Genomic DNA, 16,676 nt, shown 5'->3' with positions numbered 1-16,676 from the left:
AAGGTGTGATACAATTGCCACAAAGCATTAGGTGGCAAACAATTAGATATGCAGCGCTATCAGATGCATAAAACAGGCAATGGACTAGTATTACATACTTAAAGTTCATTATTTTCAGACGCACAACTGAACAATCGGTGTTATGTTATCTTTCATCTTCTTCAACAAAAGGAGCTAATCTTAAATTGGAATATAAAACTAGTTTAGTCTTAATAGCCGATATTTCTGCTTTAGGGTTCCACAGGTTGCAAGCCTAAATGACTGACGGACTTTGGGAATTAAAGAACAATCCTATTATTTCACATATATTTCATCAGGCCCGAAACCTGGCAGTAGTCATGGACTCTCACCTGAACCTTCAGAGCCACATTAAGACAGTCACAAAGTCGGTCTTCTATCACCTGAAGAACATCTCCAGGATTAGAGGACTTATGTCTCAGCACGATCTAGAGAAACTCATCCATGTGTTTATCTTTAGCCGCATTGATTACTGCAACAGCGTCTTCACAGATCTGACTAATAAATCAATCAAACAGCTGCAGGTGATCCAGAACCTGCTGCTCGTGTTCTCACTAAAACCAGGAAGATAGAGCACATAACACTTTATTTGAAGGGGATTGAATTAGACTGTCATGACACTGTCATAAACATGACATAACATCTGTCATGAACATGAATAAGCCTTCATGAATATTTATGACTGTTGTCATAAAACGTCATTCGGTAAATTATGACACTTTTAATACAAAGTTAACATTATTCAAAATGTCTTTGTCATGACAACTTGACATTAACCAAGAAATCATTACTGTTTAAACTTTACCTTTAATAACATAAAGTTACCTAATTTTTAAAGTGCAGTCAGTAATACTTTTATAACAAATTTATATCAGTAATGATTTCTTGGTTAATGTCAACTTTGTATTAAAAGTATCATAATTTACAGAATGACGCTTTATGACAACAGTCATAAATATTCATGAAGGCTTATTCATGTTCATGACAGGTGTTATGTCATGTTTATGACTGTCTTATTCACCCCCCTTCAAATAAAGTGTTACCTAATCTGTTTCAGGTAAAATATAGTTTGTACCACTACTGCATTGGATTTAAGGTCCTGTTTGTTCTTATCTAGAGTCAACAGGCCTACATGCCACTCTGCTGTATGAATGGTTGGGTAAAGGTTAACTGCAAAGCCAAGGCGAAGCTCAGAGACTAAACACTGAGGGAAGGAGGGTGATTTCCTCATTCCTCTGTTCTGGGCTGCGATAATATCCCACATCATGAGATTGTTTGGAGTTTTGGGGAGTAAGTGAGCCTATTGTATCTTTTCAATCTAGTTTGTAATCACAAATGTAGGGAGTGGAAAGGATGTAAAAAACACCCTTCTGGACAATGTTGTGCTGTGCTAAACAGGTTGTGTGGCTTTAAAACCATTGCAGCATCAAGGCATATATGCACATTAGTCAATGGATAACATTTTGTTCACGAGAATGAGTCCATCTATAGTTGTTGACAAGAGCACGGCACCGTGAGGTGAGATAAGACTCATTCAGCTAGCTTGTTTGTGTCCTGTCATCATCTGAGCGGCCTCATTGCTAAGATCTTATTCCCTTGCTAACCACCAACCTGCTCGGCATGGCAACACCTGCGTAAAGCGGAGGCACAGGAAAACAGGAAGAGACCAAAAGAAACATGATGGGTGGATACATAACATTCCAGACGAGCTCCCACAAGTCTACGTGGCGCAGGGGTGGGAGATGGACGAAGCAAACGTGACACGTCTTGGACCGGGAAATGTTGACAGAAGGGGCAGGAGGGAAACAGACGGAAAGAGACATGAAGATGAAAAGAAGAAATGTGTATTACGGCACTTATCTGGTAACCAAGAATTCAAAAAGTAGCCTGAGAAACAACACTGAGACTCGGAAGTAATTATGACAGTCCTAAAAAGGCATTGCTAAATGAACAGGCAGGAAGTGGAGAGCTCACCACCACTGGGAAGCAAGAGCGGACTTAGTATATATGTACATAAATCAAATATGAATCGCATCTTTTTTTTTTCTTTCAAATTTGTATCTGCAAATTTGTTTGAAATAAGGCCGCACTAAATTCATAAAATATACAATTAGTATAATATTGCAGTAGCATACGTTACAATCATCGTGTTGTCCTCAACAATCTGTATAAGCCACCGCAACAATCAATTTTTTTTCTCCAAGTATAAATCAGACCTTTTTTCTCATCTATTTGCAGAAATCCAAAAGTTTCTCGCACAACTTTACCGACTCCCAAAGTGTGTGAAAAGTGTCAAAGATCTGGTGAGGTGAAAACTCTAAAAATGCTTGAAATACATCGAGACACAAGCCCAAAAAAAAAGTTTGTCTGATTATAAAGTTGTTTCCTTGAATTGCAAGTGTTGCTGGAGGCTTCACCTCACATTTATTGGCTTTCACACCAAACAGGAAATGAAACAAAGGTTCATAAGGACAAGGAGACAAAAGTCTTTAAAAGGAAACCAGCATCGAGTCTTCTCAACCTGCAACTCAATCAGTCCACCTCAGATTTTTTTATGCAACAAAGCCGAGAAATGATTAGAAATTCACCAAAAAAAGTCCACCAGAATGACCAGTGACGAGTTGCTTTGAAATGTCCAAACCCTATTCACAACAATCAGTGAACTTACAAACAAAAGGATGCAAAATTAGCACTCTCTTCAGGAAGGAAGTGGTTACTGAAGGGACGATGTTCCCAAGTTAGAATTCTCAAAACTGATGTGGATTTTATGAAACAGAAGCATGACTGTAGGTAATTTATTCAACATGTATTTTTAGGCATCAAGTGTCGTTTTACTGCGCAATCAAGTAACTATGTTAGGTTTAGTTGTTAAAAAAATGCTGTATGTATCAAACATGACTTACAAGAAATTAGACTTTGTAACTTGATGCCTTGAAATTGGGCCTTTGTCTCTTTAAGAATCTCTTACTGTTTCTGACATTCTGCCTTCAAAACCTTTCCCGTTATACGTATTATTTTAAATTTGCTGCCTTTCGTCATGGAAACAATTACATTTGTAGATACTGGACATTTTGTAACTCTCAAAGTCGATGTGTGGACCTGCATGTTCTACTTGCAGAGACTAATATTCAGAATCAGCAAGACTAACCTTTGCTAATCACTACAACAAGATGCTAAATACAGCATAAATCATAAACCCCACATCCACTTAATTCTTTTTGACAGTAAAATATTACCTATAGTTAATTGTTTCCTGCTCAGAGAAAGGACAGTGCCACTAGCAGACATTGGTGGAAGAAAAGCAGCAATAAAAGTGTAGTCAGTGAATCTTTAGAGGCCATTTCACTGAATAAAAAACTGTTGCTCAGACTATGGGACGCGTAATTTAACTACATAAGCACCACTTACTGTATAACAAATGGGATGGTTTAAGTAATTGTTAGATTTGGTATCTTTATTGAATCTGCTGATAGGAAATACAATGAGGAAAATACTGTCATTGTTTTATTGTGTGTAATAAAACAAACTCTCATCATTTTAAGGCTTCATCTGCATCAGCAGCTCCTCATTCTGCGTAAACAACAGATAACGACACTGCAGTCTCTACTCCCCACATTCCAAGACGCAGTGCCTAATTCCTCAAAATTCTTACGAGTCCAGTTCAAAACAATTGGAAACCTAGTGTTTCGGATCTATAGATGGCGTTTTAAAAAGATAAAAAAGAAACTGTTGTTCAGTCTCCTTTTCCACAAGTTCACACATGAAGAGAAACAAGTGGAAGTGGAACCTCGGGAGCCATTAGAGCTCCCCGTCATTCGTTCTGCCACAGCTTGGCCTTCGCGTCATTTGTCGAGGCAGCCAAATAAATAGAGGAGAGATGAGGCAGTGACAACAACTTCACAGAGTTGATTTGGGTAGAAACATGTGAACAGAACAGGGATGAAGTGCAGAGGGCTGTTCTCTGCAGCCGTTCCAACTGGATCCACAACGCGGCCTTCAGGGCAAGTATTGACAATGCTGCTCCATCACGACCATATGTTCCCATTTCATCCTCTCCCACAAAGAAACAATGTGTGTGTATATATATATATATATATATATATATATATATATATATATATATATATATATGAGGTCTAGCTGGAATACCTTTCATGAAAAGAAACCATGCTGAACAGTTGTCTGAACACGTCCGTTTTTTTTTTTTTTTTTTGTTTTTTTTTTTTTTTTTTGCTTTGTTTTTTTGAAGATGTGGATATTTCATCAGATTATTTTTGACTTAAACAAACCTAAATCCCATCTTCCCATCTAATGATTAAATCTAATGTAATTCGTCTTGTAAGTGTGGTTTGAAATATTAAAAATCTAAAGAAAATTTGACTGAATGGAGTAAATAAAAATACACCAAGCAGAAATTCGGGTACAGTTTTTATTCTGTTTTTCTTAAAGCGCTGATTGGCAGATGTAAAATTTTAGCCAATTGATACATTTCTCTTTAAGAACTAGAACACCCAGGGAAATGGCAAAGCATAGCAGCTCAATCCCTGAATGACTGGAACCAGATCATATAAGATTTATTTAAGGTGGAAAGAATTACTTGTTCAGGTAGATTGCAGCTTGCAAAAAAATTGTAATATCTGGGTTAAATGGGTTAAATGTATTGTTGTAAATTGTCCAGAATTTGTGTGACTCTCTGTACTAATTGTTTTGAACTTTGAGTTATTTAGATGTTATCTATACACCAGTCCTCCATTTGTTTTTCATGATATATATTTTTTATGTATTTATTTTTTTCATGGAGGTTGTTCATGTATGGTTAGCTATGTTAGGGAAAGCTTGGGGAAAAAAAACTAGAACACACAGCTAAATGTACACCATCTCTTTTGGCATTTAATACAATTATTATTAACAACACTTGTATAATTTCATAATGATCCACTTTTACCTATAGAGCTGTTTTGTTTATATATGGAGATATGTCAATTGAGCCTGTTTGTTTTATTAAAACTGTTCACATTTGATAACTTTAAGCTGTCACCACTTTGTTTTTATTTTCAAACATCTCAGAAAGCAATTATCGCTTCTTTAAGCAGTACTAACTTCCACAATAAATACTGTTGTTGTTTGTGTGATCTTTTAATACTTGTATTGCACCAATCTGAAAATATTCTTTGTGTTTCCAGTTGACCAGATTATTTTTTTGTTTTTGTTCAGACTAAGTGTTGAACTGTGCCCTTCTGAAACCAGAAGTGGACCATCAACCTCCAGCTCGTCCATCCAGCCACTCATTCCCTCCCTCCCTCCTTTCCATGTCCCTGTGTCTGATCAAATGCTCCGCTCCACTTCATCAGCTTCCAGTAAATCAATGTACATCACAGAGATGATCCACAGTGTGACAGAGTACTTACAGAGAGACACAACACTCCACAAAAAAAAGAGGAGAACAGACAGGAAGCAGAGCATTGGGAGGACAGATTACAAAGCAGCGCTGTATTCATTCTTGCATAACACGTAACGCACCAAATATATGGGCCAGTACTTAATCACATCATCAGCCGAACGGCCCTGTGATCATTTTTTGAAGTGAGAAGAAACTGTCTGGAAGGTGCATAAAAGGTTTAGTCACCCAGAATTAACAAGTGCGGAAAATACTAGAGCATAAACAATCGACGACTGTTGTTTTGTTTCAGTCTTCTTCCTACAGCGACTAGTTTCTTCTATCCACATTTGGCCTCGCTGTCTCACCCCTCCACAACATCTGCATGGCCATGAAGCTGCAGAAATGACCAACATCTCTTGTCTACTTGTTAACAAGCTGTGAGCAAACACACACACGCATGCACCCCCACGCACACACACACAAAACAAACCCAGGCTTCTGGATACTACATGTGAAGAGGCATCAGTATGTACAGTAGCATCAGCTCGAACTGAAATACCGCCACTGGCTAAGTAGAGAGGAAAACAATGAAAGCTCATAATGTAAACAGCTGTACAGTCCATACATTGAGTGCTCCAAATGTTTTCAGCACAATACGCTGAATTCAAGCAGTTTCTTTTATTATTATTACTATTTATCTAAGCCTCAAGAACACAAGACACTAGCTGAGCTCTGAAACCCACATCAACAGCATGCTGCAGCAAACAAGCACACAAATTACCAACCATCAGACAACCATTACTGCTTTGTCAAAACAGAAAATAGCTTTCTCAGTGGAATCGGAGTGCTTTTCAAATCCAAACTGGATTAATTTAAGTCTTTTGTGTAAAACTTGAAACTAAATTTACCCGCTTATGCGATTGGTGCAACATTTCTTTCTATGTTCCAAAGACGTAAGGAAAAAAAGTGAGATTTCACTGCATTTCCACAGAGGGAACTCATGGCTCAATTCGTCTGTATTTAACCGTGTTTCTGTCCTGGAGAAAAACCACCGATGTAGCGCGATATTAACTGCTTGTTTGTTTGTTTTTTAAAATGTACTCCTACGTCAGTCCCTATGTGCTCATTTGCTTTTTTTATCCTAAACAAAACCACTAATGGAGGTATTACTATAAGTTACTTTTTCTTTTCTTTTTTACGCATACTTTTCTTTTAGAAGGTATGCGTAGTCTATCGTGGTCCTGTATCCTCAAATAAAGCCGTAACAGATGGCTGCACATTTTAATCCAGGATAGGGTGGATGTGGTTCCTTCCTGCTGTCGCCACATGCTTGGTCAGAATTAGGCTGCAATCAAAAATATATAGTTTTTTTTACTAACTAGCTTTAAATGATCAGCTAAATTTCACTGTATTGTATTAAAATTCGGAATAAACAGAACTGCATGTTATTTGTCTTGAATTTGATTGATTGTATTGGATTGAATTTTTTGATTTGAAATTCATTTGGACCAAACTGGATTCAGTGCAGGTGGACTTGTTTTCTGCAGTACCTTGAGACGACAGATGATCTTTATTAATAACTTTTAGATTTTCTTTTTCTTACTTTGGTAAGTGGTTTTATTCAATTAATGTGCTTATTTATGAACACAAATCAAATCACTTTTGGTGACTTTCATCAGATTAGCTCTTAGCGGATCAGGATAGATTTGCATAAATGTACGAAATTCAATTAAGTTGTCAGGTTGACTTGAATAGAACATAAAAACCATCAGTTCTGGGGAAAATTGAAGAAATTGAAGAAAAGCAGTTTAAAATCTTGAATTCCTGATTTTCTTAGAGCACAAATATACATATTTCCCTCGAAAATTATATTTATCACTCTAGTTTTTTGATGATCAAATAAATCCAGTAAAACTGCATTGACTTAAACAAATATGATATACAGCTGCTTACCAATTTTCTGCATGTAAGGGTCTCCTTTTACGACTTACATTGCCATGAACATCTGAGTAGCCTGCATTTATTGGTCTATTTAGGCTCCAATCAATATCAGGACAGGCTGATAAAGACTCCGCCACACATTGCAAAAAATGATCCTTGTTGTGATGTTTAATTCAGAGTTAAACTTCTAAAGTTTGAAGAAAAGCCATCAATTTCAATTTCACATCATCAAAGAAGAAACACTGCATCATGGATTAAAAGCCACCAACAATAGACTACCCTCATTGCTTTTTTTTTTTTTTCATAGCTAATCTACTTGGACCGAAACTGTTGGCCAGAACCAGCAGCTGACCTCACAATGTGGCCCAGTCATCTGATTTGCGTTAGCTGGCAGCCCCTCCGTCACACAGGCCAGCCTGGTGTGACGTTCCCACATTCGAGTTCCACGCTCCCAAACGAGCATATAAAACAGAACAAAAGCACACAGTGGCTTTTTTTTTATGGCCTCTATAAAAATCTGTCACGATAGCTTGCTCCGTCTTGACCATGCAATGCAAACAGCCGTTGCGAGTCTGTGTGTGTGGTCAGGACGTCGCTGGTGACTGAGGAGCACACCGCGCAGCTGGAGCATCACCCGCACACAAATTCACGGGAGTGGAAGCAGTTTGGAGCGAGCCGCCTGCATTCACATCTCCGTTAGTGGCCACACGCGTTCGCACGAAACGACCCGTCTCGCAAAGGATGACAAGGCACGATGACATGTGAAGAGCCGGATAACACTCACCAAGCATAGTCAGAGTCTTACAACACTCGCAGAGTTGAGGAAAAATAAGCAGACTGAGCCAGAATTGGTGGTGGTGGTGGTGGTGGGGGGAGGAAGGGAGGAGGAGGAAAAAGCCAGAGAAAAATTAGGGAAACATGTAATTTCAGAGCTCCATTCCCCCCCACTTTTTTTTTATGCTGTTGATGCAGACCTCCTTCCAAACGTCTTTAGTTGTGGTCCTCTCCTCTCCCTCTGACCGACTGTGTCTGTCTATCTTTCCTCTTTGCTGCTCCTTTAAGACGAGGGGTGGAGAAAAAGCACCACAAAGCTCTCCCTCTCCTCCTTTTCTTTCTCCCACCCTCCCTTCCTCACCCCTGTGCCGAGCATGCCCTACTTCCTGTGTTGCCTCCAAAATCAGACGCACGCCCTTTATCTTCCTCTGCTTATTCCCCCCTCGCTCCGGATAAAGGAATCCTGATGTGTGCCTCCAATATTTATTTGGAGAAAATGAACAGGATTTGTCGCGCCTCCCCCGCCCTCTGAGCAAGTCCTGCTAAAGCCCCTTCCACTTACTCTCAGTGATTGACTGCACCTCCCACCTCTTTCTGTTCGCAAAGGGAGGAGCCAACGTCTCTGTGTGTGCGTTGTGGAGGGGGAAATCACAAATGTGTGTAGTGCAGCCTAGCTTTCCCCCTTCAGTGTGGCTCCAGTGGGAGTGAGAGTGTGTGTTTGTGCGTTCCACGTCCTGCTGGCTCTGCTGCGAGGTGTTTCCTCTTTGCTGTTGTCGCCGCTGTCAGTGGGAGGATGAGGGAGGTACATGTGCTGCCAACCATGCCATAATATGAACAGGTCAGCTGAGAGACTGTATGGTCTCAAGCTCTGGCAAAGTAACTTAGCCAATGAGTTCAGCCACAGGCTTGATATTGGCGAGACTGGAATGTAAGTGGGAGGATTTTGAGATCAGACTGGTGGGCTGGCAGGGGAGTTAAGAGTGAAGCTTGAGTCTATTTCTGGAAGTACGGGACTGGCAGGGCTGGCATAGGGAGGATGAAAGACATGGCAGGGCACCCTGATAAGAAAAGGGCAGTGCAATGCTCTCGCACTCCCTGGCACATCTGAAGTGAAGTCATCAAATATGACATCACCCTTACTTCTTCTTCCCCTCCCCTCCCACAAACACATGACACATACACACCAGACCCTGTGCGAGTTGGATGATCACACAACAGGATGTGCTCGGACCGAAAACACCTACTTTACCGTTCTTGTTCTTAAAACAATAGCAGCCGTCGCTGACGCATTGCTGGTGTGAAATGAACAAATTGCGCAAAGTGCAATGGACACCTGTTTCCTTTTCAAACAACAACAAAAAAAGCACCTCAACATTTCAAGCCTCAAGTCATTTTTATCACATTACAACCACCATCTTCACTATGGTAATAGGAGACTGAAGTCTAACTGTGAACAGAAAGGAAAAGAATATGTGGTTCTGAAAACGTTTCACAAAGAAAAGTCTGAAAAGTGTGTTGAACGTCGGTTGTTTTAATTGCCCCTTTCACAAAACAATTACGTTCTAAAACCCAAAAGGTGAGCGGGTCTCTGACTCACCCCTGGTCATTCATAATTATAAATCAATTTTCCCAGGTGAGGCTTCAAATTTTAAAGCCAGCATAGTAGAAACCAACAAATTTGAAAACTGAGCTCTACAGTGTGTCATGCTAATAACCTAAGTACGTTCACACCAAATGCATTTCGCGCATCTGGTTTACATCCAAAGTCTACATGCAAGCACGTCGAGGGCGCATCAGATGCGTCAAAATCTCTCGTTGTTTTTGGTTGCCGGCTTGTTTGTTGTTCAGGCTTGATGCATCAAACGCTCAAAAAGTTTCAAATCGTTCTGCTCTAGATGTGCTGCAATGGAAGCTCGACGCATCTCCACACAGACTTTCAATGTAAACCAGACGCACCCGACGCACGAAACGCATTTGGTGTAAATGCACAATAAGAATCACACACAGCAAGTATTAAAAAAGAAAAATGTGTGGCTATGTCTTTAATCCTTCATCCAACTGGATACACACCATTTTGACCCGTTTCTCTCTCTTCTATCCTGTCATCTTATTAGTGTAGAATCAAGAACGGAAAATTCTTTTAGGTTTCCTTAATCCAATTAAAGAAGCCTACAGATGCACCCTCCCCACACCGAAACCAATTATATACCACCATCCCACTTTTATCGAGCAAATTAGCTGCACCTGGAATAGGCCAATTCAAGCTGCCGCAGCTGCTAAACTCAATCATCTCTTCCTCAAACATCCATTGAGATTTGACGTTGAAAGGATCTAAAGAAGGAATAAGTGAGATAATCTCAAGATTTAAATCCACCAAGCTCAACTTCCATTCAATTCAGAGGAAAAGGCAACTTGTGACGTAACATTTCTGTTTTTAAATCAAGTTGAAGCAAAAGCTAATTTCAACACTAACATTAAAAGAAAAATCTTACCATATTTAATATCAGCCTTCAGCAGTTGTACTCCACTGTTGATGAGCATCAAAATTAAAAGTTTTTAACTTTGTGATTTCTTTAACTTAAAAATGTGAGCATCTGACCAAGACACAGGCTAGCTTTCAATGATACCGATGGCAGAACAGTCCTTTTTTATTCTTTTTTATTTAAGAGTGTCATCTGTCTTGTTCCTTATCTTTTATGGCAGCATCCATCTTTTCATTTCTAATTCTCAGGGCAGCGAACAAGCACTTCAGCGCTTTTTAGGTCCGATAGGGGACGAGAATGTCAGTTAGTTTAATAGACCGTGTCAGTCATGGAGGGGGAATAAAAGTTTTACAAGTCTTATCTTTCCTTATGTAAATCTTGTATTATGTAAATGAAGGAGACAGGAGAGGAGTCTGCGAGGTGAGATGTAGCTGTGACTTCAGAATCCGTCTCATCCAACCCAGAAGGGAAGCTATGTGGAGCGAGACGCAAAAATAAGAAACTTTGACTTCCTATATTTCTGAATTAAGAACATTTGCCATTCTTCTGTCTTTTTCAGGAAATTCTGCTAATTTCAATCAAATCAACTTTGCCTCTGAATGGAAATAGTAGGAATACAGATGGCAGAAGTTTAATTACACGTGGGTCAAAAACAAACTACAATAAATCTGCCATGACTTTTAAATATGGAACTATTTAGAAGTATCTGTAAACTTCTCCTAAAAGAATATCAATCATTTCCAATTATAAAATAGCGACAATCCTTCACTTGATATTTTATTGCATTTTATTACAACCACATACTAAAAAAAAGAGAAAAATCTCCAGAGATACAGCACATTACTGTCACTGTAAAACTGGGATAGAACAAGATTTGTGTCTTACTTTTTGTAGTCCTCAGGACTTAATAATGGTATGCTTTACACAAATTATTTTTATCACAGAGAAACATGCCTCACACATATGCCATAACATACCATACTATACTTTATTTATGTAGTACTTTAAAAACAGGGCATGCCAAAAACAAAAGCGCAATAAGGACAAGATAACAGTGTCAGTTACCTATACAGTTAAAAACTGGTGAATAAAGATGAGTAGACAAACACTAAAATAACTTGAGGGAAAGATTGTTCTATAGCTATAGAGCAGTAAAATCTGAGAACAATCAATCTCCTCTTGGTTTTATGGCGATTTAGTCCCTAACCAGTGCAACAAACTCAGCACCGGAGTAATACGCTCATATTTTCTATTGCCAGTTAGTAATAGGCCTGCAGCATTTTCTACCAATTCCAGGCATCATGGAGTAAATATGTGCTGTTGAATATTAAAGGGGATCATGTAGAGCTGGGCAATGTTCATGACTAAAACTATGTAGAACATACAGATTTGTCACAGTATGTCACTGCTTTTTGGGCTGATGAACTGGCTGATGAACTCCTTTACTGCTTACATAGTAAACAAGTAAGCAGGCGCTGTGGGCAGATGAGACCAAAATGTAACTTTCTTGCCTCAATCGGAAGCTAACTTTATCTTTGTACTGTACGGTGTGTTTATGGTTTGAATCAAGTTGAGTCAAAAGAACATGTCAATGAATTAAATGTATGATGCCTGCAGATATTATATGTATGTGATGAGCTGGTAGGTTGCGGTGAGGAAGTGGACACAGATAGACCCAGGATGTGATGAAAATAATATGTTTAATGAATAAACCCAACAACAAGGAACAGCGGGGAACAGCACGAGGAAAACTGGCAGCCACGGAGACATACGATATCAATAGACAAGGACCCGACGAAGAACACAGACAACAGGTGAGACTAAATACACACGGAGCAATCACAGGAACAAGACACACCTGGGAGACAATCAATGGGGAAAGACGCAGAGACAGGACTAACAGGGAACAGGATCACACAGAAACTCAAAAATAAACACATAGAAATACGGATCACGACAATGTAGGCCTTTCACAGTAAACTACAAATCAATTCATCGCATGATAAATTAAAGCAAGATCAATAATTTCTATTTGGACAATTTATCGTTTTTGCTCTTTCTGCTAAAATCTGGAAGACAAAATTCTCCAGTGTGGTGTTTTGGTCTCAACTAACCCTTTTTTTGAAGGACAGATTTGTTTACAAAGACGTCATAACTAATTTTGTTTTTTAATGTCTGTTGTGTTGTTTACTTATTTTTGGATACTTAAAAGGTCTTCCCGTTCCTGTGTTAAATGTTTGTTAGGATTTAAAGTTTATTAATCTTTAAGAATGTGTTCTTGAATTATTACGCCATTACCAATACATTACTTTAAAATGGTCTCAAAACAACAATATTATAGTTTACGGCAATAACTTCTGGGACAATTAATCATCCAGAAAAATTTGCTATCCTGATAGGCCAAACTGTATGCTAACCATTTTTCTAGATAAAGTTTCCTTTGGAGAAAAAAATCGTGTGTCGCAGGCGTTGTCGCATCTAAGCATGTCAGAATGTTGTAGTCTAAGCATGCTAGTTGCTAGCCTATCCATGCTAATGTTGGTGTGGTCGTTACTCATCTACCAGTGCCGGCCTGTCATAAGATCAGTAGCTGGCTGCGGAAATGATGTAAGGACCGCTGGGTGTGCAATAGCTTTAATTTAGGCACTGAATACCGCTCCATATAAGGACTAAACAGTATGCAGACAAGCTAATGTAGACATTTGAATTAGCTGCGTTGGAGCAGGGGCACATTTAAAACATGCAAGACGTCTGACATCACTCTTACAGTTTGACCTCAATGAAGTAATGTTTGGAAGACACACAGTGGGAGGTGAGCAATAAAGGAAACATGTATACCAGCATTGGGTGCAAGTTTATAAGAAGATATAACTCTTTTACCTTCCTTTCACGGCTTTGGTCTGCCGTGCTAATCTTTAAACAGCATGGAGAGTCACAGGGAGGATTGTTTTAAAAGCTTCAAGCCAGAAGCAACTGGGATCGGTCCCTATAAAACGTAAAAGTACTCGCTGATTGAGAGCCAGTTTGGCCGTGAAGCTCAATTTAGCAACCAAAGTCGGTGTTGGGCTATCACCCACTCTCAAATAGAAGCAGGAATGTTACTGACCATACTGCTGGAGCTGGAAAAGTGATTTTCAGGCCTGAGTTTTTCCTCTGAACTTAATGAATTGGAAGATGGTGGCTGGCAGAGTCGAACCTCTGCTTCATTCTCTCAGCCAGACTTAACAATAAAATCTTTAGGTGAGGTTTCCACGTTCACATACACATTTATAACTCATGTAGGCAAAAGAAAACTTTAGTTAAACATCCTGTCAGTCATAATCAATAATATTAATGACTCTATTACCACTTCCATTGTGAATGTGAAGCTATTTCTACGCCTCCTATAAGGCTGACTAAGAAAGGCTAAAAGACTGCATAAGCTTTTTAAATTGGAATAAAAGTCTGTGTGGGTGACTGAAAAGAAGGTTCAGCAGGACATAACAAAATTGAGTAAAATGGAAGGTAAGGGTTTTTCACAAAGACGACTCTAGGAAAAATGCATTAAGCTTATCACCATGGCAATCCAGTGGGCCCTTTAAAGGGCTTGCAATTTTTGAAGAGAGGTTATGTGAGGTTATTGTCGGCAATAGTTACTTTACCTGTTGAAGATAGATGTCACACAGCTCTGAGTTTGTGCAACAGGGAAGAAAGAATAATGGCCGGACAGACGGATCATTGTTTTTAGCTGCTTTAAGCTATTCTAAAACAATTCAAACTGGGGGGAAAAGTTATTTAATTGTTTGATGGATAATACTAGCTAACATTAATCTCTTACAGCTTTGTAAGAGACAGTTTACAGCTGTTTTTTTTTTGTTGTTTTTTTTTTTTTGCCAGCCAGAGTCCAGTGTTTCTATGTGGGATTACTGTGGCAAAGCCTGCTGACATTTTCACACTTCTGAGTAGGCTGCGGATGTTGAGGATTGAGACTGGCTATTATTTTTGCAATGGCATCACGGACAGTAAGTTGCTGTGCTTTTCCAGGCTCGGTCCGATTTGTCTCTGAAGTGAAAGCTCAGATCTGGGACTGACATCACGCCCCTGTTGGGCGTTCTACTCTAGTCTGGATTCTGCAGGTGCTTGACTTTTGTCACATTTACATTTCAAGTTTATCTGCAAAAACACAAATGGAAATAGAAATATACCAGCCATTGGTTTAAAAAGATTAAAACTATCAGAGGTGCTAATAAATAGTTAACATAGGTCAACACATTTTTTTTTTATATCGAGTGGCCTACTAACATCAGGGTTGCTGCTAGCTCTGATTTGTAGTTAGTGTCTGACTTCAGTGACTGATTCACATGTATGAAGTTAATGTTCTGTTTATCTTTTTGACAGACTCATGACCAGCTGATCAGATGAATCGATACAGCAGACATCATCTACCAAGATAAGTTTGCATTCCGACTCAGATGTCATTTGGTTGATAAAAAAAATAAAATAAAATAAGCAGGAAGTTCAATGATCTCTGGTGTAGATGTAAATATTTTACATGCTGTTATAGAGAGTAGATATGAACATTTTCAGCTTGAGTTATTTGAAACTGCTGAAACGAGGAATCCCTTTTCCAGGCTATTAGCCTTCCTTCATTTTATTGATTTCTAGAAAAAAAAAAACTAAAATGCAAACCAATCCGAACCATACCTTTCATCACCATAGTGTAATACCAATGTCACAGAATCACTTGGATGCATTCTCTCCAACTCCATTCGCAGTATTGTCAACGGATAAAAGAAGTCAACTTTTATCAGTGCATACAGTTTCAAACAGTTTCACAAAAAGTTTCACAAAAAGATGTAGAAGAGTTCCCAATTAACTCCCGTAGCACATACGCGTATGTGGTTGAACTTGCTGTATTATAGAATCCTGAGGAAAATACACTTCCAAAAGACATTACGATTCCACCTCTGTGTGCCCCCTTTTCTCAGAGGGTGTTATAGTCAGCTGTGGATAATGAGCTTCTGCACCTTCTACTATTAGTAATATCTCCTTATAACAGCCATCTAAAGAGCCTTTGACCAGTTTAGGGTTGGATTAATGACTAAATGAGTGTGCTGCATGCCTACTGAGCAGTCTTCTTTTTTTTCTTTTAAAGGATGCGCAGAGCGCTGCTTTGATGGGGCCCTCTGTATTCTCATCACGCTCCTGGTCCTATCCATTATAGCTCATTACCCATGGAGGGACTGAAAGAGCGAAGACCCCCTTGGCACGCTTGGCTCCGGCTCACAGAAGCCCTACGAGGGTTAAACATCAACAAACCCAAAAGACCTCACCAGCTGTGCAGGTGCCAGCCCTACAAGCTATAGCCTCGGGGGTCACTGTGTTGCAAATCATGTGATTTGTTAAAAAGATCATAGTGGTGATAAACTGCGACACTCTACAGCAGGGTTCCCCAAACGTTTTCCTGTGAGGGCCACATAACATTTCCCTTCTCTGGTGGGGGGCCGGAGTCAGTTTGTAACAGAAAGCACAATCAAATAACCCTCTGTGGGTTATTCACAGAAAAAATCCAGGAAGGATTATAGTCTGTATTTTCCGAACTATGAGCCACACCGGACTGTAAGCCACAACCTCAAAGTTTAAAAAAGCAACAAAAAAACAGTAAACATACACATATAAGCCGCAGATATCTCTGCCACTCCAGATTTTCCACAACGATGCAGCAGCAGCAGAGGACACCCAAAATTTGAGTCATAACAGGTCAATTAAATATCACATTTATTAGGGTTGAAAAAGAAAAAGTTGCCAAGATTATATTTAACTGAACTGATTACGGTAGTTTCCGAACGGTAACTGTAAGAGTAAAAGCATACATGCTAGTAGCAGACACGAAGGATCAGCACATGTGCTAAATGAAAATGGGCGCCTTCTTCTTCTTCTTCTGCTTCTTCTTCTTTAGATTTCAACAGCAGCTTGCATCCATTATTGTTGCACTACTGGCATCTACTGGATCCTAATATATATGGCTCAAATTCTCATAATGATCCCAGTATTATTTAAAAAAAAAAATCTTATTTTTCCCCTCAATGCTATTTAACTGA

General features: G+C 39.2%; 1 protein-coding gene across 9 annotated transcripts in view; it reads right to left on the bottom strand.

Annotated features, from left to right (window-relative positions):
* dab2ipb (DAB2 interacting protein b) overlaps positions 1-16,676 on the bottom strand; it is a 170,645-nt gene that overhangs the window by 56,247 nt on the left and 97,722 nt on the right. Inside the window, exons 1-2 of one of the 9 annotated variants that reach the window (XM_008423614.3) lie at positions 8,314-9,428; positions 8,124-8,176 (exon numbers count right to left, since the gene is read on the bottom strand). The exons of 6 other annotated variants lie outside the window; for them this stretch is intronic. The gene's annotated coding sequence lies outside the window, so the exon portion shown is untranslated. Of the gene's footprint in view, positions 1-8,123; positions 9,431-16,676 lie in introns of those variants that run through there. 2 more of the 9 variants (XM_008423615.3, XM_008423613.3) reach the window with 2 other exon arrangements.

The sequence above is a fragment of the Poecilia reticulata genome, chromosome 12, assembly GCF_904066995.2.
Source record: "Poecilia reticulata chromosome 12, P_reticulata-male-v2, whole genome shotgun sequence".
In the NCBI taxonomy this organism is placed as follows: Eukaryota; Metazoa; Chordata; class Actinopteri; order Cyprinodontiformes; family Poeciliidae; genus Poecilia; species Poecilia reticulata.
The sequence above is the reverse complement of the archived record's forward strand: the minus strand, read 5'-3'. Positions and strand labels throughout refer to the sequence as shown.